At 42.4% G+C, this 13,053-nt stretch overlaps 1 protein-coding gene across 6 annotated transcripts in view; it reads right to left on the reverse strand.

Moving 5' to 3' along the window:
• RABL6 (RAB, member RAS oncogene family like 6) overlaps positions 1–13,053 on the reverse strand; it is a 257,386-nt gene that overhangs the window by 95,775 nt on the left and 148,558 nt on the right. The window lies entirely within an intron of this gene.

Consider the following 13,053-nt stretch of genomic DNA (forward strand, 5'->3'; position numbering starts at 1 on the left):
TTGGGAAGGTGTAGTTTGTCTTTAGTTTGGAGGAGGAGAGAGTTGCTACGGAGGTTTTTAACCTCACTCTGCTGCTTTGTTATATGATAAAATGAACTATAAGGTAAATCTGATGCATATATGTTGACATAGTTGTGTATAAGTTAAAATGTAAAGTATCAAAATAATAAGTAGATGGAACCAAACAAGTAAATTGAAATTTATTGCAGAGGTGAAATAACTCAGTGAAAATCTGAAGCAGTTGCGGCTCCTGAAGATGCTGATCCAGCGAAACACAGCCCTGTGTTGGGCCGACTGAGCAACATGATTGTAGAATACAATGGTGAAACCAGAAAGCACAAACTATAATCATTGTGGTTGAGCAACATGAGATTGTGTAACAATTTGTAATACAGCAAGAGAACATGTGATAATTTTAAATACGGGACAATGTGGTTTTGAAAGGAACTGAAAAAGAAAAGGCTTTGTTCCAGTCCAGGTTTTCTGGCCCAATGGGGTATTCCCATTGAGCTATTTTATAAAAAAAAAAAAAAAAAAAAAAAGTTGTGTAGTGTGATTTGTTCATAGAGTGTGTGGTTTGGTAATATGTTATTCAAATCAGTTTAGTCAGGTATGCATCAACTTGTTAATAAGGGTCCAGAATATACACTGGTAATAATAATAATAATTTATTTCTTATATACCGCTATACCGTGAAGTTCGAAGCGGTTTACAATAAAGATACATTTTGACAGTACTGGTATCTAAATGGTGTACATTAAATCACCATCCCTAAGGACCCAATCTCAAACAATAGTTCCCGATCCTCAGAGACAACACACTAGGTTCAAATCAGTCATCTCCCTAGTGATTGACATGTCACTTCGTCACAGAATCCTGTATTATTTTTTAAATAGTTTAAATTAATTGCTTCTCATGGGTACAATACCCTTAAATATTAAATTATTTCATAGATATTTGATTTTTCTCTCGAAGAAGAATGGTCGATAGTTATGGCGGTTTAATAAAGGGAATTTGCTGTCTTGAAAAAACGCTACAGTGAAACAAGTTGACATAGTGCTAATCCCAAAACTGACTACAAAAGCTAAGTAAAAGTACTACTATATAAATTATTGTATCAAATATCTATGAAATAATTTAATGGAGGTGGAATAATGTTATGGGGGTGGAGTCAGGGGTGGAACCTGGGCAGGTCTGGGGCAGAGCTTGGGTGGGGGTACTCCATTGATATTTATTAGACTTAGGGGGTACTTGGCTTGAAGAAGTTGAGAAAATCTGCTCTAAAGTATACAGATTGAGATCTTTAAGTCTGTCCCTATACACCTTATGATGAAGACCACACACCAATTTAGTAGCCTTCCTCTGGACCGTCTCCATCTTTTTTATATCTTTTTGAAAATGCAGCCTCCAGAATTGTACACAATATTCTAAATGAGGTCTCACCAGTCTTATACAGGAGCATCAATATCTCCTTTTTCCTACTGGCCATACCTCTTCCTATGCACCCTACCATCCTTCTAGCTTTCACCGTCACCTTTTCAACCTGTTTGGCCACCTGTTCTTCTGTCATGCACATAAGTTCACCCTCTAAACTATACCATTTCTTTGGGTTTTTGCAGCCCAAATGTATGACCTTGCATTTCTTAGCATTAAATTTTAGCTGCTTCTTAGCATTATAATATTCTTGGACTGATTTACCATCCCTTTCTTAATAATTCCTAGCATCCTGTTTGCTTTTTTTGGCCGCCAATGCACACTGGATGGAAAATTTCAGCATATTGGCTATGATGACACCTAGATCTTTTTGTTGGGTGCTGCTGACCCCTAAAAGTGGATATTAGCATCTGGTAACTATGATTTGGATTATATAGTAACATAGTAAATGACGGCAGATAAAGACCTGAACGGTCCATCCAGTCTGCCGATTAGTTATACTCATTAAAAATTACTAATTAAATTAACTTGTCTCTTCTTTTATATTTCTGGAAAATAGACTGTAAAATCCACCTAGTATTGTCCTAGGTTCCAAATGCTAAAGTTGCCATCCAAACATCCTGTTTGCAGGATATCTACCATAAGTCTGGCCAGTAACATCCTCATGATCCAAGTTAGTGGAGTTTCCATTGATGCCTTCCCTCAGCACATTCTACACCAAATCACCACATATGGGACACAAACCGTGCAAGTCTGTTCAGTACCGGCCTTAGTTCCTTAATATACATCCTTCTTTAATTTACATCCTTCATTTTCTAATTAGAGATCCTTTATGTTTATCCCATGCTTTTTTAAAATTCCTTCACTGTATTTCCTCTCCAACACTTCCCTTTGGAGGGCATTCCAGGCATCTCCACCCTCTCCATGAAAATGAATTTCCTAACATTGTCCTCTAGTTTTACCATTTTCTCTTCTCTAGAAAAGATTTGATTCTATGGTAATACATTTCAAGTATTTAAACATCTGTATCATATCTCCTCTGACTCTCCTCCTCCAGAGTATACATATTTAGGTCTTCCAGTCACTTCTAATACATTTTGGTTCAAACCCCTTACCATTTTCGTTGCCTTCCTCTGGAAAACTTCAAGTCTTTTTATATCCTTCATCTGATACGGCCTTCAAAACTAAACAGAATACTCCAAGTGTGGCCTCACCAACGACTTATACAGGGGCATCAACACCTGCCTTCTTCTGCTGATTATTCCTCTTTCTATACAGCCTAGCATCCTTCTGGCTACAGCCACCGCCTTATCACACTATTTAGATGCCTTTAGATCCTCAGACACAATCAGCCCAAGGTCCCTCTCTCCGTCAGTGCTTATCAGCCTCTCACCTCCCAACACATATGGTTCCCTCAGATTTCTATCCCCCAAATGTATCACTCTGCACTTTTTCGCATTGAATTTTAGTTGCCAGACATTGGACCATTCTTCTAACTTTTACAGATCCTTTTCCATATTTTCCACTCCCTCCGGGGTGTCCACTCTGTTACACATCTTGGTATCATCTACAAAATGGCTAACCTTACCTTCTAACCCTTCAGCAATGTCACTCAGGAACATATTAAACAGAATTGGTCCCAGCACCGATTCCTGAGGCACTCCATCTGTCCCTCTTCCGAGCGAATTCCATTAACCACCACTCTCTGTGTCTATCCATCAACCAGCTTCTAATCCAGTTCACCAATTTGGGTCCTAACTTCAGCCCATGAAATCTGTTTAAGAGCCTCCTATGAGGAACAGTGTCAAAGGCTTGCTGAAATCTAAGTAAATTATATCTAGTGTATATCCTTGATCCAATTATCTGGTCACCCAGTCAAAGAATTCAATCAGATTTGTTTGGCACGATTCACCTTTAGTAAATCCATGTTGTCTCGGATCTTGTAATTCATTAGATTCTAAGAATTTCTCTATCATTTCCTTCAGCAACGTTTCCATTATTTTTCCAATAACCGAAGTGAGGCTTTCTGACCTGTAATTTCCTGCTTCATCTCTACAACCACTTTTGTGAAGAGGGACCACATCTGCTCTTCTCCAGTCCCACGGAACCTCTCCCATCTCTAAAGATTTATTGAACAAATCTTTAAGAGGACCAGCCAGAACCTCTCGGAGATCCCTCAATATCCTGGAATGGATCCCGTCCAGTCCCATAGCTTTGTCCACCTTCAGTTTTTGAAGTTGTTCATAAACACTTTTTTCTATGAACGGTGCAGTATCCACTCCATTCTCAGATGTGACTTTGCTTTCCAATAGCGGTCTTTCGCCATGTTTTTCTTCTGTGAATACCGAACAGAAGTATTTGTTTAGCACATTTGCTTTGCTCTCATCACTCTCCACATAGTGGTTCATACCTTCTTTTAGTGTTGTAATTCCATTTTTTGTCTTTCTCCTTTCACTAATATACCTGAAAAAATTTTGGGCTCCCTTTTTTATATTTATAGCCATTTGCTCTTCTGCTTTCACCAGACGTCTTGACTCATTTCAGTTTCATCCGATATTCCTTTCTGCACTCCTCTTCTTAAGTTTTTAAATATTTCACGAACGCCAATTCTTTTGCCTTTATTTTTTTCCGCCACTAGTTTGGAAGACCATATCGGTTTCCTTTTTCTCTTATTTTTATTTATTTTCTTCACATAAAGGTCAGTAGCTCTAGCTATTGCACCTTTCAACTTGGACCACTGTTTTTCTACTTCTCTTATGTCTTTCCATCCATTCAGCTCTTTCTTCAGGTACTCTCCCATGCTACTAAAGTCCTTACCCTAGAAATTAAGGACTTTGAGTTTTGTATGGCCATCCTCCACTTTGGCTGCTATTTCGAATCAAACCGTATGATGATCGCTACTTCCCAGGTGAGCCCCCACTTGGACATTAGAGACATTTTCACCATTTGTGAGCACCAGATCCAGTATCACTTTTTCCCTTGTAGGTTCCATTACCATTTGTCTGAGCAAAGCCCCTTGAAAGGTATCCATGGTCTCCCTGGGGGTGGCCACTGGAAGTAACCTCCATACATATGCCACCCCCCACCTTCTAGTTTAAATGCCTAGAAACATATTGCCCGAATTTCTCAGCTAGGATTCATTTTTCCTGCCATGGTAAGGTGTAGCCCATCATTACAATACAATCTCTTGTTTTTCCATGTAATACCCCATCTTCCTATGTACCTAAAGTCTTTTTGATGACACCAGGCTTTGAGCCACCTATTGAAGTTCTCAGTATTTGAGAATTATTGAGATTATTCTTCCCAATGTGTATTGTGCCTTTATTATGGAGCTCTCCTCCACAGAAGTTGTATGTAGAGAACTACTTAAGATTAATGAACTCTTAAAAGCAGACTTCTTTACTTAGGCTTTTGCTAGTTTATTGCATTGAGTTCCGCTCTGATTCAATTTGTACCATGAAAACAGTTCTATTGTGTATACCAATGCTTATGATTTGTTTTTGGTTTGTATTTATGCTACTTTTAGTTTTGTATGTACAGTGATACTTTGACTTACGAGCATAATTACATTACATTACAGATTTCTATTCCGCCATTACCTTTCGGTTCAAAGCGGATTACAAAAAGAGTTATGGAAGAAGGGTTACACAGTTAGATCAGAGAAGCTTTCCAAGAGAGGAAAAAGTAGGATCTGGGGTTAGGGAGGGGATGGTAAGAGGGGGGTTAAGCTTTATCATGGTATTAAGCTTTATTAAGGGATTTCTTGAAGAGTATATAGTTTTTATTTCCTTTCTGAACATCTTGTAGTCTGGGGTTGTTGTCAATAGGTTGGAGACTTGGTTGTCTATCTTCGCTGCCTAAGTGGCCAGTAGTCCGTTGTATAGTTTTTGCGTTTTACTTCTTTGATTGGGGGGTAAGTGAATGTGTTTTTTTTCTATGCTTGGTAGAAGTGGTTTGGATGAGGCGGTCGTTTAGGTAGGTTGGGCTGTCTCCATTTATAGCTTTAAATAGTATACAGTAGAATTTTAATTGTATTCTTTCCTGGATTGGAAGCCAATGAGAATTGATGAATGCCTCAGTAATGTGATCATGTTTTTTCAATGAATAGACGAGTCTCAGAGCTGTATTCTGAATTGTCTGTAGTTGTTTAATCATTATTGCAGGGCAGGGGAGGTAGAGGATGTTGCAATAGTCTAGGATACTTAGGATTAGAGATTGTACTAGGAGCTGAAATTGTGTTTTTTCGAAGAATTTTCGGACTTGTCTAAGGTTTCTCATAACTGCGAAAGATTTCTGTATTGTTTTGTTAATTTATGGTTGCATGGTGCAGCCTCTGTCAATAGTCATAACCTAGAAGTTTTAGGGTGGTTTGCAAAGGGTAGTTGATAGAGTTAATTTCTAAGTTGGTTATGATTGGGATCTTGTTATTTTCTAGGAGGATGAATTTAGTTTTGTCTGGGTTGAGTTTCAGTTTGTGGTCTTCCATCTAAGTCGTAACTGTAGCTAGAGTTCTGTGTAGTGTGTCTGACATTAAGAGCATTGGTTGGTCAAAAGGAATGAGGATGGTGATGTCATCAGCATAGCTATAAGAGGATAGGCCTTGTTTGTTCAGGTAAATGCCAAGAGAGGCCGTATATAGGCTAAAGAGAGTAGGGGACAGTGGGGACCCTTGTGGAACGCCGCAGGGGTTGGACCAAGGTTTGGATTTTTCTTTGTCTGATTTTACTTTGTATGTTCTGGATTTTAAGAAACCTTCAAACCATGAGTATACTTTATCTGAGATGCCTATTGAGTCCAAGATTTGCAGTAGGATGTTATGGTCTACCAGGTCAAATGCCGCCGTCAGGTCCAACTGTATGAGCAGCATTTTTTTTTCCAATGCTGAGGTGTTGTCTTGCTGTGTCGATAAGGGAGTCTAGTAGTGTCTCTGTGCTGAAGTTAGTTCTGAAGCCGGATTGCGTGGGATGGAGTAAGTTATGGTCCTCGAGATAGTTGGTGAGGAATTTGGCTACTAATCCTTCTGTTAGTTTGATATATAGAGGTATTGAGGCTATTGGTCTGTAGTTGGATGAGAGGTCTGTTGGTCCTTTTGGGTCTTTTAAGATAGGGGTGATTATGATTTCGCTGAGGTCATTCAGGAAAATGCCATCTATGAGCATGGTTTGTATCCAGTGTAGGAGTAAGGTACGGAACTTAGTGCTCGCTAATGACAGGAGATATGGGGGGCAGTGGTTGAGTTCACATGATGCGTGGCTGTACTTATTGTAGAGTTTGTTGAATTCGGTCCAATGTATCTAAGGGAATTGGGACCAAGATCTGTCTGCAGCACAAGATTCATTTTCTGTGGGGAGTATTGTGACTTCGAGTAGGTGGGTTGGGTTACTAATGAGAGTAGCTCTGGTGTTTGTAATTTTATTCTTGAAGTGTTCAGCTAGGAGGGAGGCTGAAGGGGAGGAGTTATTGTTAGTGGTCAAATAGGGTATGGTGTTAGTTAGATCTTTTAATATTTGGAATAGTTTTTTGGTGTCTTGGGTTTCCGTGCCTATTAGATTGGTGTAATGTTTTTTTCTCTTTTCTTTTAATAGAAGTTTGTATTGTTTGTTAATTTTTTTCCAGGCGGTTTTCGTGTGATCTTGGTTGGTTTTTCTCCATTTTCTTTCCAGAAGTCTACATTGTCTCTTGAGTAGGAGTAATTCTTCGTCGAACCATTGGTCTGATCGTCTGCATGTTCTGGTTTTGGTTCGAAGTGGGGCCTGTTCATCAAGGATGTTGTTGCTCAAATAGCCCCAGTGTGAAATGAAGTCTTTGGGGTTATCTTCTTGGATTGTTTCGTCTACTTTTGACCAAAATGGTGGGCTCGATGCGTTTGCGTGATGTGTAGGTTACTATTTTGGATATTGGTTTGGATTTGTTTTTGGTCCAGATGATGTTGAAGGTGTAAGTGTAGTGGTCTGACCAGAGGGATGGGGACCAGGTTCCATTAGACGTTTAAATTTCTGAAGTAGATGTTTGATGGGTCATGAAGGCTGCAATGTCCAGTTGGTGTCCTTTCTCATGAGTAGTTTGTGGGTTTAAAATTTGGAAGGATAGGGCATTGAGGAAAGAAAGTAGATTGTCTACTGGCTTGGATGAATGGTCTTCAAGATGAAGGTTTAGGTCTCCTAGGATAAGATTGTGTGCTGCTGTAAGTGAGTTTTGGTATATGAAGTTTTCAAATTCGGATCTAACCATGGCCCAGTTTCCCGGTGTTATATAACAGAGCATGCAGTTTAGTGAGTTTTTCAGTGCGGTGGAAGAGATTTGACATGCTAAAAGGTCCATGGAAGGGGTGGAAGTTTTTTCCAATATGTTTAAGGTTAGGGAGTCTTTGAGTAAGATCGCTAATCCACCTCCTCTTTTTTTCTCTCTGCAGGTCACTATAATTTTGTATCCTTGAGGGCAGACTTCTGTAATTCTTGGGTCTGTGTCCGATGTTAGCCAGGTTTCTGTGAGGAAGAGGCAGTCTAGGTTTTCGTTTTTTATCCAGGTTTTTATAAGTTCTGTTTTTGGACCTAGGTCTCTGACGTTTAAGTAGGCACAGTTAAGGGTGGTGGTTTCTGTGAATCGTTTTAGGGTAGATGAGTAAATTTGGGTTATGGTGCGGTTTGGTCTTGGGTTGTGTTGCTCTTCTTCCCCATGCTGGTGTTATGGGGTGTTGAACGCTTGTTTAGTGGTTGGAGTTTCTATCTATTGGAACTCTCCTGTTAGGGTGAAGGGTTTTGATTGCAATTGAGCTAGTGGGAATGTTGGGTAGGTTGTTTGCTTCTACCTTACAGCTGGATATGAGAAGGATTATTAATAGGATAATCTGGGTGTTTGTTTGTGGAATTAGCTTCATTATGGAGGTGGGGCTGCTGGTAGAGGCAGTGTAGTTTCCAGTGGTTAGGTTGTTGGCTGTGTTAAGTGTCTGGGTAGGAGAGTGGGTTGTGGAGGGAGGTGTTGAGGACCAGCGAGAAGGTAAAAGAAACTAAAACCGGCAAAATCAAACTTTTAAACTGTTGGGGAGATCCCGCTGAGCCTTCCAACTGGCTCTGTGGTGCACCGTCGGGAGGGGAGGGGGCGGAGTTCGCTCCCACGCCCAGAGTGTGCCTTACTCTGTTCCCGCTCTGCCCCAAGTGCTCCCGGTCCGTGGGGGGAGGTGTTAAGGTCCGTCGAGAGGTAAAAGAAACTGAAACCGGCAAAAACAAACTTTTAAACTGTTGGGGAGATCCCGCTGAGCCTTCCAACTGGCTCAGCGGTGCAACGTCGGGAGGGGAGGGGTGGCGTTCGCTCCCAAGCCCAGAGTGTGCCTTACTCTGCTCCCGCTCTGCCCCAAGTGCTCCCAGTCCGTGGGGGGAGGTGTTGAGGTTTTAAATTCATTCCAGAAGCATGCTCGTAAGCCTAAGCACTCGTATATCAAAGCAAAGTTCCCCATAGGCCATAATCCGCAAACCTTAACTCGCAAAATGAGCTCTCAGCTATGGTGGCCCACGGGTGGGTACCTGCCTGTAGGTGCTGCAGCCCTTTCAGCGTGGTGGCTTCCTTCCCTTGGGGTCCCCATGCGGCTGCCCTCCTGATTCAGCCGATGCCTCTGCCGTCCACCAGCGCCTCCCAGCTTCCGATTCAAGCCGGCCGCCATCCTGACAACACGCGCAGCATGTACAAGCACGCAGGATGTCATGCGTGCTTGTACGTGGTGTGCATGTGTTGGAGTGGCGGCCGGCGCAGGACCTCTCAACTCCCGAGTCAAGCTGGCCACCACCCCGACAACACGCGCAGCATGTACAAGCACGCAGGACGTCATGCGTGCTTGTACGTGGTGTGCATGTGTTGGAGTGGCGGCCGGCTTGAATCGGAAGCCGGGAGGCACTAGTGGACGGCAGAGGCATCGGCCGAAGCGGGAGTGAAGCCGCACGGGGACCACGAGGGAAGGAAGCCACTATGCTGAAAGGGCTGCAGCACCAATAGGTAGGTACCTACCTCTGGGCCACCACAGCTGAGAGCTCGTTTAGCGAGTCAACACTCATTTTGCGAGTTAAGGTTTGCGGGAATGTCTTGCAAAACACTCGCAAACCGCGTTACTCGCAAACTAAGGTTTGACTGTATATTGTACAATTTTATTCTTATTGAAGTATTCAATTTCCTATTTTGATATACTTTGATTTATATTACAATTTAATGTTCTATATGTTATGTATATTGCTTTGAGCATTCTGTCAGGTGAGTAAATTTTAATAAAGTGTAATTTTCCTACAAAATAAATTGTTAAGAGTGAACTCACTTATTTTTGAAGTGTAAGCCTTGGTATGATAGCATGATTCCATAACTAGGGCTTTTAGGATAATGACATTTATTATATAGGCATACTTTCAATTTTATGCAATATATATTAGAGAATGACACGGTGGCGGTTAACTGCGGCTAGCTGCGTTTAGCCGCGGGTAACCCGCCGAAACGGGGAAAGAAAAATAGCAGTCGCTACGGGGACAAGGCCATTCACCGCCCCATGGAGCAGTGAATGGTCTTGTCACCGCAGTGAGGCATCAAGGATCGTGTGGTCCCCGCAGCCCCCACCCGCCCGCCCACCCGATCGATTGTAGCCGTAGCATTTAGCCAGCTCCCTCCCTCCACCTCACCTTAGTTTGCAGGCTTTCTTTTTCGGCGACCGGCACGCTTTCAAATAGCTGCGCACGCGCGGCTACTCAAGTTCAATCTTCTCCTCTGACGCAACAGGAAACAGGAAGTTGCAGCTGAGGAGAAGATTGAACTCGAGCAGCCGCACGTGCGCATTTGCAGAATTGGGTCCTTAGTGTGGCTTTAGCACTTGGGCAGCCAAAATCCATGCAAGACTTACACCCTTAATGGCAAGATCCTAACAAGAACTGAAGCAGAACGAGACTTTGGGGTGATCGTCAGTGAGAACATGAAGACTGCCAATCAAGTGGAGCAAGCTTCATCCAAGGCAAGGCAAATCATAGGTTGCATATGCAGGAGTTTCATCAGCCGTAAGCCTGAAGTCATTATGCCTTTGTATAGATCCATGGTGAGGCCCCACCTGGAATACTGTGTGCAATTCTGGAGGCCGCATTACCATAAAGATGTGCTGAGACTGGAGTCGGTCCAGAGAATGGCCACCCGGATGGTCTCGGGACTCAAGGATCTCCCGTGTGAGGAACGGCTGGATAAGTTGCAGCTGTACTCACTCGAGGAACGCAGAGAGAGGGGTGACATGATCGAGACATTCAAGTATCTCACGGGCCGCATCGAGGTGGAAGAAGATATCTTCTTTTTCAAGGGTTCCGCGACAACAAGGGGGCATCCGTGGAAAATCAGGGGCGGGAAACTGCACGGGGACACCAGGAAATTCTTTTTCACTGAAAGGGTGGTTGATCGCTGGAATAGTCTTCCACTTCAGGTTATTGAGGCCAGCAGCGTGCCTGATTTTAAGGCCAAATGGGATAGACACGTGGGATCTATTCACAGAGAAAGGTAGGGGAGGGTCATTGGGGTGGGCAGACTAGATGGGCCGTGGCCCTTATCTGCCATCTATTTCTATGTTTCTATATTCAAAAGCTTCTAAACTTTCTTTCCTTCCTTCTAGCGAAATTGGCGTAAACCCAGAGGTATTAATAATAGAGTTCGTAGGAGGTTCAAGGGCCAGATCCTGATGCCAAACATTGGTTATGGGAGCAACAAAAAAACCAAGCACATGTTGCCCTCGGGATTCCGCAAGTTTCTGGTGCACAATGTCAGGGAGCTGGAGGTGCTCCTGATGAGTAACAAGTGAGTTGGGCCTTAGGTGCAGAACAGCCTTTTGGAACTCATTCTCTTCAGAGGAGGTGTGGATGGTCCATATCTAGCAATGCAGTAGGACTGCTCATATTGTACAAAACTGCTTTTCTTTCAGACAGGGAGCGTTGCCTTGTCAGTTTGTTTTGGCTCTGCAAACCACCTTGAGCTGGTTTGGATCATGTGGTATATCGGGTTCAATTAAACATTATTGTGCAGGTGGTGTACTTGACCCCCACTCTGTCTTTTGGTAATATGCCTCCCTACCACTCACTAGCCTAATCCTTATGTGGCCAGGCATAGGTTTCTGTGCTTTGAAAATGAGCCTTCATATTATCTTTTGAGAGACCAGGAAGTTTGTTTTCCTTTCTGTTATAACAGTTGGTAGCAGCAGACTACGTGACCACCCTTTGCCTGGTTTTCTGTTACCACTGCAGCTGAAGGCTGATCCTTACTCCTTTTGCCATTAGGTGGTGGTCGTAGCCAAATCATCCTTACACTCGTGTCAGGCAACTTGCTACCTGGCCTATCTACTACATGTCCTAATCTGTTTTATTCTGGCCAGTTTTGTACTTTCTCTTGGCACTTGATTCAGGCAAATTTCTGCATGGATAATCTGAGATAGGGGCAAAGGCTACATTTCATAGGCAGAATTTCAAGGAAATGGGAGAGGGGAGCAGAATCCTAGCGATGTGTGCCAGTCTACATCTAAGGTGAGGTGGAGGGAGGGAGATGGCAGAACGCTGCAATCGGTCGGGTGTCTGCTGTTTTTGTATCATTGCCTGCCTGCGTTCACGTTCCAGATCCTCCTGTTGCTCATTGTACTGCAGCATCTGCTTGACTATGTGCTCATGTGGGCATTTTTAGTGTGCACAATTGACCTGATTCGAGCTATAGGTGAACATGGGGGACATGTCATTGCAAGGGAGGACAAGTCCAATTGATTTATTTTATGTTCTGTTTTTACTACAGGGCAGAGGCACTGAAACAGATTCTCAGTGCAGTAGTAGTAGTGGCAGGACTCTCTTCTGTCTTCATGGTGTTTCGCAGTACTGAGGCTTATATGGATGCTGCGGGGACGGTGACGGGGTGGTGAATGGGTTGGCAGTGGCGGTGACGGGGTGGTGAAAGGGATAGCGATGACGGTGACGGGGCGGTGAAGGAAACGGCGGTGACGGGGCGGTGCAGAGGATGATGGGCCGGGGACGGTGCAGTGACAGGGAGATTTTTTCCCCGTGTCATTCTCTAAGACATATATGTCTATATGTGCATGCGTTTGTGTGTGTGTGTGTGTGTATATATATATATATATATATATATAAACCCTTTTGTATATGGTCTTTGATTTGCTTCATATAGGCTGCAAGGTTATTTACCATAATAAGACCCTCAAGATTGCAGATTATAGAATATAACATATATTTTCATCTATTTTTTAAAAACTAGAAGTTTATTTATTTTAGATATTTACATACCGCCTATCAAAATTAAGTACTCAAGCATTACCCTTATCTGTCCCAGTGGACTCACAATCTATCTAAAATACCAGAGCCATTAATTAATTATTTAAAACATTCATATCCTGCAGACTAAAAATCTATGTGGATTACAAAATAAAACACAAACAGGTGAACAAACATACTTGGATATTAAAATACTAACATACAATTCTTAAACCTCTCCAAAATACATAATCACACAATAAAAAAAAAAGATCAAATTATTCAAAACAAGTTAATGCTCATAAGATCACCACTAATTAAGTCATTATGTTATACAAAAAAAGAACATATAAACTTATGGAAAATGTAT

This window comes from Geotrypetes seraphini, chromosome 10 (genome assembly GCF_902459505.1).
Source record: "Geotrypetes seraphini chromosome 10, aGeoSer1.1, whole genome shotgun sequence".
Classification (NCBI taxonomy): domain Eukaryota; kingdom Metazoa; phylum Chordata; class Amphibia; order Gymnophiona; family Dermophiidae; genus Geotrypetes; species Geotrypetes seraphini.